General features: G+C 40.5%; 1 protein-coding gene across 1 annotated transcript in view; it reads right to left on the reverse strand.

The window, feature by feature from the left end:
- Nucleotides 1-3,094: 3,094 nt before the first annotated feature.
- Nucleotides 3,095-18,379, reverse strand: part of disc1 (DISC1 scaffold protein) — an 88,138-nt gene continuing 72,853 nt past the window's right edge. Inside the window, exon 14 of the transcript XR_008573631.1 lies at nucleotides 3,095-3,115. The gene's annotated coding sequence lies outside the window, so the exon portion shown is untranslated. The remainder of the gene's footprint in view (nucleotides 3,116-18,379) is intronic.

An 18,379-nucleotide genomic window follows, 5' to 3' on the forward strand; every position in this document is an offset into this window, starting at 1 on the left:
CTGAATCCTATTGAGATGCTGTGACATGACCTTAAAAAGGTGGTTCATGCTGGAAAACCCTCCAATGTGGCTGAATTACAACAATTCTGCAAAGATGAATGGGCCAAAATTCTCATTGCAAGTTATCGCAAACACCTGATTGCTGCTAACGGTGACCCAACCAGTTATTAGGTTTAGGGGGCAATCACTTTTTCACACAGGGCCGTGTAGGTTTGGATTTTTTTTTCTACCGTAATAATAAAAAGTTTCATTTAAAAACTGCATTTTGTGTTCAGTTGTGTTGTCATTGACTCATATTTAAATTAGTTTGATGATGTGAAACATTTAAGTGTGACAAACAAAAAAATAAGAAATCAGGAATTGGGCAAACACTTTTTCACACCACTGTAACTCGGTAGGCAGGGAGTGCATGGGCCTTGGAGCACCCCGGTTCGGAAGAAAAGCCTTGCTTAATTAGCACTCTGACATTTGAGTGATGCGAGATTGACAGGCGGGTTGGTGGACACAGTGGAATGGTGGAAGTAGGGGAGGTGGCTGGACAGAGGGAAGTCTGTTGCCCCTGTTGTGGAAACATTTGAAAAACAGTGGACTAGAGGTAATGACCCTCTTGAAATCCACCAATGAAAAATGGGTATCCATCCCATCAAGAGCACGTACACATGACAAGCAATCAATGCAGCAGTGATAGAAAGTGAGACATAAAATTTAGATTGTTAAAGTGTCATGTGAAATGTTATTGCTGGTTGAATCACTGATCCATACTGTGTCTAGTAGTGTATGTGGGTCAGTCAGTGGGCCAAAGAGTGGGCTGGAGAATCCATTGGTATCCTTGCACTCATTCTCTCACCTAATTTGTCCCTCTACACCTGAGCGCTTGTGGTTTGACCTTTGGTGAGGTGCGCCATCTATGATCCCACTGCTCTCTTGACAAATCTACCGTCCTCAACAGTGTTGTTGATATGCCAGTGATAAGTGCCCCTTTATTTAAAAAGATTAGTCATTTCAAATGTCTGTATTGTTTTCAACCAAGAAAATTATTGACATGTGCGTCCGAATCATCCCTCTAGGCTGTTTTTGTCTAAAATGTAACATGTATGTCCACAGGGTTAGAACATTATACAGTCTTTTATCGCTCGGACACCACTAATCACCTCTAAATCAGAGGCCTCCAGCTATTTCGGAGCACAATAGTGACGGTATACGGTTTGCCTCAAGGCCGTTCGCCATACGGCGAAGGAGCAGGAGGTATCACTTGCTCAGTGGAAGCACCATATGTTTTCTCAAAGATTTTTTTACGGCACTTTTCCGTGAAACAATAAAAGTGATGTCATATCTCACAATTCAGCCAACTGCACTTGAGATTCTTTATCTATCGACAGAGAGAAGGAAGTTACAAAGGCAAGCCCTTAGCGCAACGTCTATAATGGTTATGGCACAACCTTATTTAGATAAAAAATCTACTGCAGGGGTCTTCAATTAAAATTGAGTACACTCCCTTTATAAACAATTTTTCACAGCGAAGGTCCGAACCTTAATTTGCCTTAAAGTACATCAAACAAACTCGGTCATATGAATATCAAATGTGATGAAACCCTGCACATCACTCTATTGTTTCAATACAAAAACACTTAACTTGGCACCTGCATTACATTGAAAAAAACAAAACAAAACAAAACAAAAAACACAGGACCAAATTTCACATAAATAATAAAAGGTTTGACTGTACAACTCTGGAAAAAATAAAAAAAATAATTTGTGTCTTTAAAAAAAAAGCCTGCAACAGTACATCCTCAAAGTTTCAGATCTTCTTGTTATTGTTGTCGTTGACAATTGGATTTGCTGGATTTTGTCACACAATTACTCTTAATTGTATGATTTTCTCTGTCATATTTTCTTACTTTTGAGCAAGCCGCTGTTCAGTCATTCACTTCTCGGGAAGTAAACAAACAATTTCATTGGCTCATTTTGAGCGACGTCGCCGCGTTTGCTGTCACGCAACCGTAATAAGTGATGAAATTACGCTGTGATCTCTCCGTGAGCATGATTACAGTATATGTTAATATTATTATTGTATTAAATTTCCTATTTACTTTAATTGGTCATCGGTCCATAAAGGTCATCACTGGGTCCGTATCTGGACCAAGGTCCACCATTTGGTGATGGCTGATCTATTGCTTTTATTTAAAGGCTGAATTTAATGCTGAAGGTGCAACCATAGTAAATGGTTAAAATCATTTTGAAGTATTAATAATAACATTAACAAGAAGAAATGTTGGCATTAGAAAAAATATGACATATAGCATAAATCAACATAATGGTGAAACAACAGCTTTGGACAAATGTTAGTCTCGAGTTTTGTGCAGGATTTCAAAGTTTGCACAGCTGTAATTATTGATTTTTAGAACTTTAGAAGTGCTGACGGAAGGATATTTTTGATGTCTGGAAAAACCGTAGCTGTCTTTCGTCGTCTGTTGTTTTGATGTGTGTTGATGCTAAGCAAGAGTAATTGTCTTCTAAACTCGCAAGACATGGCTTCAATCCTCTGCAGCTCTCAGAAGGATCAATCAGAGAAACACGTACGTTTTTTTAAAAGGAGTAGAATATATAGGACGAGAAAGTTATCACAGTAATGCATCCTGACATTTCTACCAACCAAAGCTGGACTACTGAGAGCCTGCAGCCCAGACTACCAATAAAGATAAGAAGCAGACACAAGATATTTCCTCAACACTCCTTGCTATAGCTTCTGATAACATGTCAAAATTGCAGCTTTATATGAAATATTAAAAGATGTAAATTCAATTTGCATGTATTCTGCTCCATTATGATATCACATTGAATGATTCTGTCGTGGAAGGAAAATCTATAGTATAGAATAGAGACATACCACCGGGAGTGTTTGAGGGTCAGGCATGGCGCATCAGTCACATGCACACAATGGCAGCATGAAAGTGTGCTGCTGAGGAAGAGAAAGCCTCAAGGATGCCTTCTTCAGCAGATGGAGGTGTGTTAGCAGGGCAGGCAATTAGGCAGACGATAATCCTCCATCTGCCTGCCTCCATCACCAGGCACCAGCCCAGAAACAAGGACCAGGGACTGTACATGGTCCAAAAACCTGACGGGGCATAATGAAAAATAAGACAGTCAGCCGTTTTATCTTTTAATTGCATCATTTATCTTCATCTATCGTGTTCCCCTTATCATTTTCCTGGTCTATTTCTGCTTGTTTCTTACAAAAGCATCACCACTTAATGCTTACATATTACCATAACAACCGCTAAAGTAAACGTGAACATGAATATCATCTTTCCATTTAATCTCTCTGGTGGCCTGTGTGCCGTAAACCTCAACGTGAACTCCACGCGACCATACAACTCTGTCTTCTCACGGCCGACAGAGCACACCAAAGAGACTAACGGACCAGTGGCACGCTGAACATTGATGCAGATGGGTCACAAAACATACAAGGGTGCTGCAAAGGCCACAGTACCTGCTTGTTGTCAATGGACAGCGAGCTTGCTATTCATCTTTGCTAAACTGTCCCCTCTTGTCACTGCCTCTCATGGTCACTGCATCGTATTTCTATTTCAATGTTTATGCTGTCATCTGTAGCCTCTTTATAGTGGCAGGCCAACGCTCACTTCTCACCTCCACCTCTTTGTCATCGCCAAGCTAGTACAGTAGACCTCACTGTGCTCTTCAACTGGATATGAAAGCATTGTGGGTTTTGATCATCCAATATTAAATTTTCCAGCATGAACAGTATGTTGATTAAACACAATATCGCCATCAAGATCTATTTAAAGGCTTTTCTTGTGGGCCTTTCACCGCCAGCAATATCTGGTAATGTGACATTAAATAAAATCATTTCAATGATTGCCATGGAAACCCCAGATCGCCTGCTTTTCATTGTCATTGCCACTGCAAATGCTGCTATTCAAACTTGTTTGCAGCGCTTGTACAAGTATTACCACACACTAAATGTATGTTCACACTCACGATCTCCATCACTCAGAACAATGTAGTAAGGGTCTTAATGAAGCGGAGTGATCACATTAATTAAATGACACATCTTTATTACCTGGGCGAATGTACTTGCGAGGGTGTCAAGGGTTTTGACTTTGTGGATTATTTTGAGTGTTCCTAAATTAGATTAGATAGAATTGTATTGGTCCTTCATTTCCCTCAGAGAAATTAAGGTCCCAATAGCAAGACAGTGCATATCCATAGAACAGCACGTAAACTGGTATAAATAAAATAGAATAATAAAATAATAGAAAGAGAAAATGCAATAAAAAAAAAAACATCTGTGGCTAAAGTCAAATTATTACACATGCCCAGTTTAAAAAATGTACATGTTCAGCGTTCACTTTTAGTGTTCCTCATCTCTTGCCCTCCCCCTCCCGCCTAGTGAGTTATACCAGGGATGCCCAAAGTGCGGCACATTGTAGAAATTAAATCAAAAAACTCCAGCAAAAATTGAGAACATAGAGCAAAAAAGTAAAAGGCAAGAAGGTGAAATGTTGATACTAACAGCTAACAATAACACAAAGTGTTGTCTTTAAATATATATATAATTTTTTGTAGCCTTTTTAGCAAAATTGAAAAATACATAATAATATCAAAGTGCCCACCCGGCATCTTTTGATTTTCAGTACGCAGCCCGTCAGTGGAAAAACTTTGGACACCCCTGAGTTATACAATGTGATGGCACAGGAGAACATTATCATTGATGATCAGCGGTTTGTCCATAGCTTGTCAAGCCTGAAGGAGTCATCTTTGTAGGTGCAGCAGAAAAGCAGACTGGTATAACATCTACAGGAATTTCCAACACACACTAAATGACCGCCTCCTCCTCCGGAAGGAATTTATTTTTATTATGAAAGGTGGTGGTTATTAAGAATTGGCGAGGACCAATCACATTACATTCGTTTTATGACTTGACTACATTGGGTGGCCCATCCAGTTCCAATTTCCAATATCAGGTTAAAACCATTTTTGTGTAATAACCCTGGTACTGTGTTGCGTTTGGTCAAGTGTGAACACTATTACTTACTTGGGGTGCACGCTAAAAAGAGTTCACCATGACTGCTTAAAGAGTTGGGTCTTGGTTCCTTTGCAAAGAAACTAGGATATAGTTCAGATCAATTCTGCTGAAATGTGAACGCAAAACCAACCAGTGAGACAGACTTTAATATGTCTTTTCTGGATAACTTTTGGTCTAGTGTGAACAGCATGAGCCAGAACCAAACATACATTGCTAAACATGCCATGAAATCTTAATCCAGACCAGACAAACCAGGAGTGTGAACACACTCTAAAATGTTAACCAGTTTCGTTTTTGATGTTGGCACACTGACTTAGAGTTACAGTATCTTAACGACCGTCGAGCAAAATTAACAGGGAATAGTTCATTACTGCTGCTACTTCATCCGTTAGAGTGCCAATTGGTGTAATTATCACCTGGTCACCACCATGGAACAAAACCAACGCAGAGCTCAAGATCATTGGAAATGAATTTTTAAAACGATAAACAATTACAAACGTTTCTCTGTACTTCTTCCATCCATGTTTGAGGCGATGGTGCCGTGCAGAAAGGTGCTTATCATCAAGATGTGACATTTGCTGGTCAATTTGAGCTGTCACTTCTGTTTTCCTTTTATCTGTTGTAAGTATGGCTGATGTCTCTTGCTGGTTGTCAGAACGTGTTTCCTTTTTTTTTTTTTTTTTTTAAGTATTTGACAGTTGCATGAAAGAAAAATCTGATTTGCACATGGCAATTTTAAAAGCCACATAGTGCACCACTGGCTCCTAACGAATGGCATACTCCACAGAGCGCAGACAAAGAATGTTCTGTATCATATGACAAAGATGCAGAGTTGTCTGCAGAAGCAGGATGGTCTGTATATCATAAAGACTGCCTTCTTCTCCCCTAGGGAATGAGCAAGCGAGTGAGCCGAGCTCCATACATGAGTGTTGCCACGGCCACCAGTGGTGCGTTGACCTTCTGCAATATTTACAGGTCATGCAGAGTACAACTCCTGCCTCAGGACTGCTTCATTGAGGCTAAACAACAGGAGACTGTATGAGCATACATGCCAGTCAAATATATTAGTTCTTCGACTGCTATTCTTTACTACAGTTCAAAATGATTCCATCAGAATAGGGAAGTCCAGAGTGAATCAGTCAGCTAGAAGTGGTTCCTCTGATACAAAGTCCTGTTTTCTCTCAGGTTTGCATCTGGTGCTCTTTCTGGGAGCATCAACTTCAGTCTCAATGGTCAGCTGGAGGACAAGTTGGGGGGGTCGGTGCATTAGTAGTTGCTATTAAAGTCGACAACACAGAAAGAATGATGCAATGCAAGTCATGTTTGTCGTAATATACAAGCCTTTTGCTCAGAGAGGGAGGTTCCGCAGATATCACATTGTCACATGTCGGTGAGTGCGCCTGGACACATTTTTGGAAATCACATTCAAGTCTTCTTTTCATATTTAGAAGCTGGATACTTGGCCCGATTCACCCATATGTGCCTAAAAAATGAAGAAAACACTGAAAACAACTTTGGTGCATTCAAGGACCACCGAACAAAATGTGAAATCTCAACACCTGACAACAAATCATTATCAGTGAAGCATAAAGACACAAACATACAGTATAAAAGTTTTCTAACAATGGCATATGCATGTTGTACATTTTAATGTTAATGCAGGTTGCTCATCAAGAGGATAACAAAATGAGAAAAATTCATTTTGGTTATAAAAAAAAAAATCTCAAATACGTCTTTAGTCCCATTTCTTTATTTTTTTATTAATTGAAAATCAATTGTGGTCTTGCCGTTTACTTGCATATGAAGTACATGCTTCCTCCTCCAGGGAAATTTCTGATACTTTGTTGTAAAAGTCAGATCACCTTCTGTCAAGTTTGGATACATAATCCCCCATCTTGGCAGTTAAACTCATTCATTCAGCAAAGCATAAAAACATATTTAATGCATTTGACTTGCTGCTTTTCAGCTGGAACAAAGAAAACTAAATTGGCTTTTCCGACTTTGTGGAAGGACGGCAGCGACAAGCACCTTCCAGCTCACGAACGCCCCCATTCCGTTAGGGTGAGGAGCGTACTGCAAGCGCCTTTCGTATGTCATTTGTCTGTATTTTATTGTCCGATTAGCAAGAAAAATGATGTCACATTTACATTAAAAGACATTACACACGCCGTAGAAAGTTATGGTGTTTCATACATGCTTCTGCAACATTATGTTATTGGAGACATGGTGACAAACAGAACCTTGTACGTGCCATGATCTAACCCAGTGTACTCACTGAGTGCACTCAGACGGCAGGTTACGCACTAAGCCGAGAAGAGCCACTCGTGCCAGCCTCATCTTTCATTTCTGCCCTGTAGTTGATCAGGAAATGAGCAAATGCAGTGATCTTTACTTAAGAAAATGTTGAAACAATTGGATATGGAAAATACATTTGTAATACGGTTGAATGGACAAATATGAATATTGATATACAGTTTTATGTAATCAATATTCAATTTTTATTTTATGTTATTTGTTTTTACATCTCCCCTGACCGCATGTCCCTGCATATTTATAAATTACCAACTTGGTGTGAATGAGATTGTGTTTTCTGTGGAAAAAACAGCCTATTTTCAGAGAAAAAAAAAAAAAAAAAAGATAATTTGCGGTAAATGCAGCAGAATGAAAAACTGAATTCCGCATCAGGTATTAAAATTAGTCAACTAAAACAATAAACAACTGCAAAGCCAGGCATGACCACACCAGAATGCATTTGGAAAAAGGTCACATCTTCACATTTGTCACCTGTTATTATCTTGCAGGTTGCAGATTTTTTGGACTCTGCAATGTTATCACTTGTAAATATGGCAGGTCAAGCCTAACGCTTGTAAGCACACACTTGACGCTCCTAAGACTGAGTGCAGCTTGACTGCAAAATAGAAGCTTTATGATCTCTCCTTCATTCTTTCATACCAATCTATTAATTATAAATGACATTTAATACCCTGAACGGACAATACCATAGCCATGAAAACGGTAAGCAGTGAGTGTGTGAATGAAACGCAATGTGTAATTGGTGAAGCGAATCAGTGTGACTGTGAAGTAAGTGTCAAACACATGCAATCGGTTGTGGCTTTTAATGGTCAAAGACAGAGCGTCATTTTACCCAAGGTTACACTAATTTGAGTTAACCTTGATTACAAAATGGTACAAACCTTTGATAGTATTTTTCTATATAAAGTTGAGAGCATTTTTATTAAAAAGACTAATATGGGTTCACAGTGTAATACAACAATATACATATTGCATTATAGCCACATTACCTTCATTTTACCAAAGAATAAAATAAAACAATACATCATACATAGTTTCTCCTTCGTGAGGCTCGTCACATGGTTCACTGATCCAAAGATCAGGTGTGGTCATGCAAAAATGTGCAAAAACATACTTGTCGTTGGTGGAAAAGCCTCATCAGTTATCTAATGTAGCATGTCGAGACAGAGATGTTCTACATGCTACAACATTATTCATTTATATCATCCTGAGTGAATGTCAGTGGCGATATCAATCAATTGGACAGTTGTCCCGTAGTACACGTGAGTATTAGGGCACCAAATGAAAGAAAAGCGTGAGTCCTACTGATGTCAAAAGTCACTACACTATCACAAACATACACTGCACTCCAAAGAACGAGTCATTTTACAGAAAAAGTTATCATATTGTGACGTTAAGACTTGCTGTGTAAAAGGTGAGTGGAAACGAACACTCTGGTCTCCAGTCAGTGAGGCATGATGTTGTTAAAATTCACAATGTGAGCGCTGCTGGTTTCCTACATGGATGTTAATGTCCAGCATGGACATAAGCAGGTGAGGGGGACCAACACCTGAGCCAATCACTGTCGCGTATAGTCTTGCTGGAACTCCACAGCTTTGATGCTGCAGTGTCAGGTGTCTGTTGAAAAGATGTATAAATAGCACATAGCTGCTCCCCAAACTGCAGAACAGCCTCCCTGTGAGTGTCATTAGGCCCATTTGGAGCAGTAATTGCTTATAGCGAGGCAGTCAACCGCATCCCTGATGGATGGAAGGAGACGACAAGACTATTTTTGGTAAAGCTGCCATGGCAGCACATTGCAATGCATCATTTTCTTATGAAATCTTTCTCAAAAGGCAATATACCACAAAGCATATCAAATCTAATGTCACAGTTGGTGAGTATTATTCCGTGATATTCTGTATATTATAGTCCAATTACCAGTGAATCAACATATGGATTCTCTGCACAAAGAGCGCTTTGTGGAAATGATGACACACGCAAGCAGCAGGCTAATGCAGTGACAATGGCCATCAAAAAAAAAAACTTTTTTTATTCTTTGTCTTTGCTGACGAGGGAATTAGCAACCAGAAGGTTATTTTTCACCTCACCTGTCCTCTGTCTGTTCAATGACAGATAAACCCAGCGGGTCGACTCTGTGTCTTGTGTCTGCAGATGGCACATCGGTGCTGATGGGGCACTCTAGAGTGCACATGGAAGTGCTGAGGGGAGGGGGAGTGTGAGTAATTGTAACACCATTCGATCTGCTAAAGGAGAAACAAATGGGGGGGGGATGATTGAGCTGGCTCCATGGCAACAAAAACAAAGAAGTCCTCAGGCTCTTGTACTGTATGTTATTGGCCCTTCTCACCATAGGAGGATTTTCACTGCAGCTGAGAGTCCATCACTACTCAAGGCTTCCATTGCGTTCTCTACTAATAATATCTCTGCATACAGACGAAAGGGAATTTCAAGGTCATTTTACAGTGTTCTTGTTGGAGGTGGTTTTCAAATAAGATGCTGTATGGTGGCCTAGTGGTTAGCATTTCAGCCTCACAGTCAGGAGATTGAAGGTTGGAATCTCTGTTGGAAAATCTTTGTGTGGAGCACTGGAGGACTAAATTAGAGCCGGGCCAGGGGCGGGGCAAATGACCGTGCCCTTTAAACCCAAATAATAGAGCTCACGATAACATCATTTTACAACAAACACATGCCCGCAACAGCGGGGTTTACAAACTTCGGGTCCACGGAGAGCGACTGTCATTTGGATGTACATGAAATGGACGTCGTATCTCCATGGTAGAGGGTCGGCTCCCTTAAGTCCAACCTCCTATCCGGGCCCACTGTGCCGCCCTCTCAGCCCGCCCTGAAGCCCCGCCAGTAGTGTGGAGTTTGAGTACGTGTTTGGGTTTTCTCTGGTTACTTCGGTTTCGTCCCACAACCCAAAAGCATGCATGTTAGGCTAATTATAGTCGCTAAATTGTTTGGAGGTGTGAATGTGAGTGTGAATGGTTGTCAGATTGTGTCCTGTGATTGACAGCTGACCAGTCTAGAAGGTACCCCAGCACTTGCGCCACATCAGCTGGGATAGGCCCCAGGCTCACCTATGATCCTAATGAGGACAAGCAGTATAGAAAAGGGATGGATGTTTTCCAGTGATTAACTTTTTTGGGGGGGGGCATTTGTGTGACAAGTAAGAACATACAAAAAGTAAGATTTTGTCTTCGTGAAAATGTGTTTTATTGGATTTATGCTTTTTGTTTAACATGTTAAACATATTTTAAATTCAGTCTTACACATTTACAGGCATACGGTATTGTACGTAAAACATGCAACTACACACCTTTATTTCTTGTCAAAGCATCTTCCTGATGGCTAAACCACGGTAAAACGTTAACCACGACAAGGCAAAATTCAATTCTGAACCCCCGACGTCACTTCCGGTCCGCCACCCTTTCTGGGCTCTGGAACACATTTACAAGACACAAAGGCATGACTTTTATTTATGTCTTAAATGGCTTATTGTCTCCGATTATGTCTACTATATTGGGTAATACGACTGTAAAGGTGACCATAGGGATGTTATTTCATTTCTAGAAGGCTCTAATAATGTTAAACATATTTGGATGACTAAACAGGTTTAAAGTGCTGTTTAAAGTAATCCCACATTATACAATTTTTTAAACATTTAAACTCTGTCTCAAAGCACAAGAGTAAACAACGCTGAACACGTGCAAAATACAAACTTGAGGATATGTCAGTTATGGACACTTTCCAGCATGTACATGACCTTTGAGTCATGCAGAGATATTTCCCACAAAGGGCTCCTCAAATATACTTCCTCCTCAGCAGGAGAAATGGCTGCCATGGAGAAAGACCCTTCAGGATCTGCTCCATGGTTGTGCTGCTCTGTCTGCCATCTCTCTGCAGGCAATACATTAGGAAGCAGTCATAATGTTTATAAAGGACACCTCAACTCGGTCCTTCTCCATGTTTGGCTTAGTGTGTTTAGAACCAACTGTGACCTCATTCATAATATATATGGCGTTGCAGAATGGTCGGGTGGTCCGAAAAACTCTAGTTTGCGTTATTTATTTTTTGGAGGACGTCCTATTGAGGTCATCTGGAGTACATCTTCGCTGTTACACAACCTACACTAAATTGAACACATTGTTTAGAAGCAGACAGTATTATTATAATACACATAATATACTGTACATTATATCCGTACAAATGAATGGCCATACTTTGCGCGAGTGGTTCAGAAAACCTCTAACAAAAACAATTTTACATGTGCATTAAATGTAAGTGTGACATGCAAGCAGCTTATGATTCCACGCGATGCATGTAACTGGGAGGTTAAACTGGGGTTAGTTCAAATTAAGATGGGTTGGTATGTGCATTAAGGTTTGCATTGGTTTAGTATAATCCATAATGTGAAGGGCCACTCTAATCAGCGGATTTATTTTTCTCCCCGTTTGTTGAAAGCGCCCGCAACCTCTTACAATTCATCATATTACTTGTGGCTTTTTGCTGGTGCTCACATGGGTAGTAGAATGTGACAGATATACTTTATTGATCTCCAAAAGAAAACGCATTATGATTAAAGTGCAATAAAGTTAACACAGTACTTTTATATTTATGCAGTGTATTAGCTTTACAGGATGCTTCTGGCTTCCCGTCACATGTGAATCTATCGATCTCATTGTGCTAGTATTGATTTCAATATGGATACCTGGTATAAATATCAAGCCACCCACCTTCACCAATCTGCATTCTTTAAGAGGTAACATCTGAGAGTCCATCTTTGGTTTCACACCATCAAAAGCAAACACAAAAATGCATTAAGCAATGGTGGCAGCAGTTAGCAAATAGCAAAAACAAGCACTGAACGAATTTCTTGTTCTGGGTTATAATGCATCATCCATCCATTTTCAATACCGCTTCTCTTTCGGGTCGTGGGGCATGCCGGAGCCTATCCCTGCTGACTTCGGGCGACAGGCGGGGTACACCCTGGACTGGTCGCCAGCCAATAGCAGGGCATATAATGCATCATAAATGCATAAATTAGAGATGCAAGATATGTTTTTTTTTTTTTTTTTTTTTTATTAAAAGGCGATACTCATAACTTCCTGCTTTTCGAGGTCAATAGCGATACAGACAACCGATAACTTCTATCTACTATTTTTTATTTAGATTTAACTAGATTGTACACACCTGGGGGTAAGAATGACTTAAAGAAAGTTGGTTTTGACAAACTGTACCTGTAGATTTGTTCTTACCAAATATCATGACATCACTACTATTAATTAAAAACACACTTCGGTGATGGACAACGTTGCAATGGCAGCTTCTTCGGTGGTGCAGGTGCCTTTGTGGGCTTTCTCGGGGCCGCCGTGGCGATGTTGGCGCTGGCTGGTGGGGTTTGATGCAAAATGTTTGCGGAGCATTTGGTGCCACTAGAGCATGAGGCATCTGAGGCAGGAGGTCCCACACGATCAACAGCATGTTTGTTTACAACATGTGGTTATAGCACATCATACGTAGGCGAAAAGGCGCAATGTTGAACCTAACCCACCTACAGTACAGGTAATCTTATCACTTTATTGGAGAGTTTTGTTTTTTTAAATGATTGTTATGGAAGCCATTTTTTATCTTATCAGATTTACCAGTATGATACATTTCCCCTCTGGCCAATCACAGATCAGCACATAACAATCCCCGCCCATCGGGCCACCACTTTCTTCAGGGTGCTTTATTCAATTGAATGTTAAGCGGCGTTTACACTTGCACGCATTTTGCCTCCGTATTGTAACGCAGTTTGTCATGGAAATACTTGTCATTTTTTATTTATGGCATGCCTGAAAAGCGTGAAAACTAGTTTGTGCACCGTTTGCATTCCGTTTACACATAAATTACACACTTGGCACGCAATTCATGACTGAAAATGGTGCGCATTGGCATGAAATGACCACGCACCCGCACAACTCACCATCGCTTTGGTATTAGGATTACTTATGAACAGAAAATCATAAAGATCTAAGACACTACAGAAATTGAGAATTACACCCAAATTGCGCCAAGATGTGGTGGAAACTTTCCCATTCATGTGAATGAGGCACGCTTTGATACGCGCCACACGCACTGTTTGCGCATAGGTTGCGCTGCGTTCACGTTGCATGACTAGTTCACGGAAATTATGCGTGCCACAAATTTTGAACATTTAAAAATTTTCTTTGCACACTGGCAAGCAGACCCGCACAGTTTACACACACACACACACCTCTCACCTGTTAGACCAATTTGCTCATTGGCACACAAAATTGCACACCATTGCGTGCCAGTGTAAATGAGGCTTTATGTGTTCTGATTTTCAATGTTCTATTTAAAAAAAAAAAAAAAAGGTCATTATGGATACATTTTGGGGTAGCCGTCGTCAAGTGTGAACGCAAAGCGTCCAGAAAGTGATGTGCATGCGCAAAAGCATGACATCACATGCATTTCCAGTGTTTACGGAAGTAAAGATTGCTGCACTGTGTGCTCTAGTGATGTGTGATACCACCGATTTCATTTCCGATACGAGGTAAAATTCAGGCTGGTATCGGCGACACCGATCAGATACTATGTGCAAACACCTAATGAGTCTGGTAAATTAAAAAAAAAAAAAAAAAATTAAAAAGCATACAGTATTTCAAATCATAGTGTAGCATGTATCCAATGTAAATATCAGTACAATGTAAAGGTCTTAATGGCCAGTGAATTGCAAAGACTAGGTTCAGCTACTGAGGGCAGGAGCAGTAAATAAAACAAAAAAAATTCAGTTTGCATGTCAATTATATTCAAAATAAAGTGTACAAAACAAATATTTACAATACTGCAGGTTTTCATCAAAGTACTGGTACCAGATTTTTTTACTACTGTTCACAGTTCAAAGTAAATAAACAATCCAGTCCCTCAATTTCCAGCATACTGAGTGATTTCGTCACACAGTTGTGTGTGAAAGTTAGTGTTGGGAGGCAGTGTCCAAATGCGCAAGTTGTCCAAAATAGGATGAGTGGAATTGTCACACTCTGACAGGGTGGGAGGAAAGGACAGGCTGCAGAGCCTCCTACCGGACCATGGGCAAAGAACATTGACTGAAACGGGATGTCCAGGCTCCTGGCCTTTTTGCTTACCTCGCCTTTAAAGGAGTTGATCCCACAGGCAGGGCACCTGGCCTGCATGGACCAAACAATCCACTTCATATCAAAAACAAAGTTAACAAGGCTAACACTAAGCTAGCATTAGCAAAGCAACTTAAAATGCATTTCAAATACACTGAAAATCAATACAAACATGCATTAGCATGTTAGCATAAGCATATTAAGGCTAACATTAGAATTCAATTCAGTACAAAGCTATCAGCATTGTCACAATTCAATTCAACTCACCAGTTCAGTAGATCCAAAAGCACACAAGATAAACAGGTCCCCAGAAAAAAAAATGGTCTGGTCACAAGAAAACATAAAATGTTCCCTAGGAAATACCATAAAAAGTTTGAACGGGCAACTGCTTGGAGACACTGACCTGAAGCTACTGTTCCTTGCCTTTTCTCCCACCCAACTGAGGAGAACGAAGTCAGGGCAGCTTATATAGTACCTTGGAACTTGTGACTGGCTAAGTGAAATCAGGTGAGCATGTCATGAAACATGGTGCATTCAAGGGCCATGGAAAGTGTGGGGAAAAACGCTACAAGGCTAAACTTGGGGATTTTAACCCTGGTTACAATAGCATAAAGAAGGCATCATAGTAATTTATTGATTTATTTTAAACCCTAAACTGTATTGAGGTAGTTGGCCGAGTTACAATATAGCCAAGCTAACATATAACATCAGTAAAAACAAAGAACAAAATCATATATCTGAATTATCAAAAGTATCAATATTTTGATTTCAGAATTAACTTTAGAGCACGAAGAGCTGGTATCGGAAGTATCAATATTTCAGGATCGATCCGCACATCGCTAGCATGCTCTCCTTAACGCGTTTGTGGCAATTTCATGTATTTTGTGCAAAGGGAGTCAATATTTTTTCAACCAAAGAACAAGGCTATGGTCTATGGCTCTGGCTATATGGCGCTGTGACACCCGACTCGAGTGGATCGAGTACTCAATTCACTTTAGTGAGCGATCCATAAAAACTCGGATCAGTAAAATGAATGGAGTTTACCATCACTAGTAGTCAGCTGGGCTCGGCTTCAGAGTCCCTGTAATGCTGAACAGCATTAAAGGTAATTAAAATGGATAGACGGATGTCACATTTATGTCCTAATCAATCAGCTCTTGTTGCTTGTTTTTGAGGTTACTCTCCTAAATTTGAACATACTACTCTTGACTTCCTGTCTCCTCTTTTTGGGTCTGTATTGGGGAGCACCTGCCTTCACTCCACACCAGCACCGTGTGACAGTTTGATGCCAAAGGCAAAAAGCAGGGCAGGATATTAAAACGAGCTATTCTGGAAATATCCTGAGCCCTCGTGTCAGTGAGCATAAATCAGTCATCAGGGTCGTCGTCCAGAAAAAGACACACATCCCCTTTTTCAACTGTTTCTTGGTGTCATGACACAACATGTGGCTCTAATCCACTTCTCACACTCTGCGATGAATATTGATTAAACGGATCTCGTCTGCATGTGTCCTGTAGCGGTGAGTCTGCTTATCTAGCGTTACCACTTCTGTTTCGTTTGGATAATTCACAGTGGATGCTTGTCCCGCCTCATGTAATTCCCTACATTTGCAGCTGTACAATATAATTAATAATGCATCCAAGGTCAAGCGTTCACCAGCCAAACATTTCACATCCACTTTGTGTCGTTGGTATGAGGATGTGTGGTTGTTTGCAGATTAACATGCTCCCCCTACAGGAATCTCTTTCCTCTGTCAGTCTCCATTTCTTCCTGTCTTTTTCACCTCGCTTCGACTTGTAATTCCAAATGGCACAAATGTCCTTGGGCTGCTCTTCCTCATTAATTTGTCGCATTTGGGATGGGAACGTTTAAAATGGCCTACAGAACTGCTCCTGAAACATTTAGCGAAGAATTGCACTCCTTAAGGATACATTCATATAAATAGAGCAGCATTTTCTGGAGGGTTATACAATTTTACAAGATGGACATTTCGTTGAGCAAGAATGTTTTCACATTTCACTCCAGGTATCGCATCATCGTGACCCCAACAGTCACCCTTTTCAGCAGCAACATAAACGGTGTCAGATGTTATGAAAAGGTCAACATGCTCATCTATGAGGAAAAACATAACAACACAAACTCACAGGAGGCCACTTTCACTCCAATATCTGTCTGAGTTGCAGTCAATATCTTTTTACACAAAGAAATAGTCACCACAGCCGACTGCTTAACGGGATAGTTTGGATTTTTTGACATGAAGTTGTATGACATCCCCGCCAGCGGTGTAGTACACCAACAGTGACTTATCCCCCCAATTGGTCCCGTGAGTCCAGTTCTGGTCGGATTTCCATGACGAGGAACGTAGTTCCGCTTAGTTGCTGGGATATTTAAGTAAAGAGTTTGGCTTCTCAAAACAATATGCGTTGAAAAGAGTAATACATTTGCATTATAAAAATGCCTGCTCGACAAAATCAGACCTCACAAATCGCTGTACGTTATATTTGTCAACCGCCGTATCCCTACGCACGGTCACCTGTCCATTCTTGAGTATGTGACGAAGATGCTTGCATCTTCTTCCGCGACGGAGTGCCTTGTTTACATTGTTTTGAGAATTCAAACTCCTTATTTAAATGACCCAGCAACTAAGCGGAACTAGTACGTTCGTCGTCACGGAAATCCGAGCAGAACTGGACTCACAGGACCAATCGGGGGGGTAAGTCACTATTGATGCACTACCCTGCTGATGGGGATGTCATAGAACTTCATGTGAAAAAATCCTATCCCTTTAAGTCGGCTACAGACAATAAAATTATTTATAAATCAAGCGAAGTCGATTTCCTGGTCTCTACACATTTGCTCAACAACTTGGTTGCTCAACATGGAGCGATATTGTGAGGGACGACTGTACTGTATTCTACATTGGCCACCGGGTGTCATTGTTCTGTGGGACAGGCACTAGACTTTGACCAAGGTTCCCTAGGGAACATATTTACTATGACACTGCTTGAGCAGGAGTTTTATTTACGTCTTCAATGGCTTATTTACTCTTGTTTTGTCTACTGTATTGGACAATACAAGTGTAAAGCCCCCGCGACCCTAATGAGGAGAAGCGGCGTAGAAAATAGATGGATGGAGTGTAAGCCATTTCAAGCCACCTTGGCGGAAGTACGCTGGAAGTACGCTGTCCAAAGAAAAACAGCAAGGAACTGCTAACGTGTGAGTCTGTGTTATCTTTTTTATGTCTAATATGTCTTTTCTCTGATTATATAGACTATATTGGGTAATACAAATGTAAAGGTGACGGTGTGGGTGTTATGTCATGTCTTGAGGGCTCTAATAATGTTACAAGCCGTATTCAGAAGATCATAAACAGGTTTTCTACGCCATAACTACCAAAATATTCCTTGTGTTTATATAGAATCCTACTTCGCTTACTTATCGCGGACGGGTCTGGAACCAATTAACCACGATAAACAAGGGACGACTGTAGTCTCAAAATTCTAATCTGACATCAACCAGCATCCTGGAACAGATGTGTTGCTGTTTTCCAAAAACAGCAGTAGGAGAATTATGAGGTTTTTTTACACATATTTATTTTGCAGTTGAGTCGCTATATGTATCAGATATACATTAAATCAATAAATCACATTTACTGAGTGTGATGGGGCATTGTCCCCCCTACTCAGCACCAGTGAACTAATTCTTAGCTTGAAAAAAAGCACAAATACAACATGTCTGTAAATATAGCTAGGTTGCTGGATGCCTTTTAAGACACCCGGCAGTCACACTTTGATGGGATCAAGTTTGCTTTTTGACGACCTCCTGTAAAATGCATTTTTAAATGTGCACATTTAGCTCGCGACGCTTCCCGTTGGCG

This window comes from Dunckerocampus dactyliophorus, chromosome 14 (genome assembly GCF_027744805.1).
Source record: "Dunckerocampus dactyliophorus isolate RoL2022-P2 chromosome 14, RoL_Ddac_1.1, whole genome shotgun sequence".
Lineage (NCBI taxonomy): Eukaryota > Metazoa > Chordata > Actinopteri > Syngnathiformes > Syngnathidae > Dunckerocampus > Dunckerocampus dactyliophorus.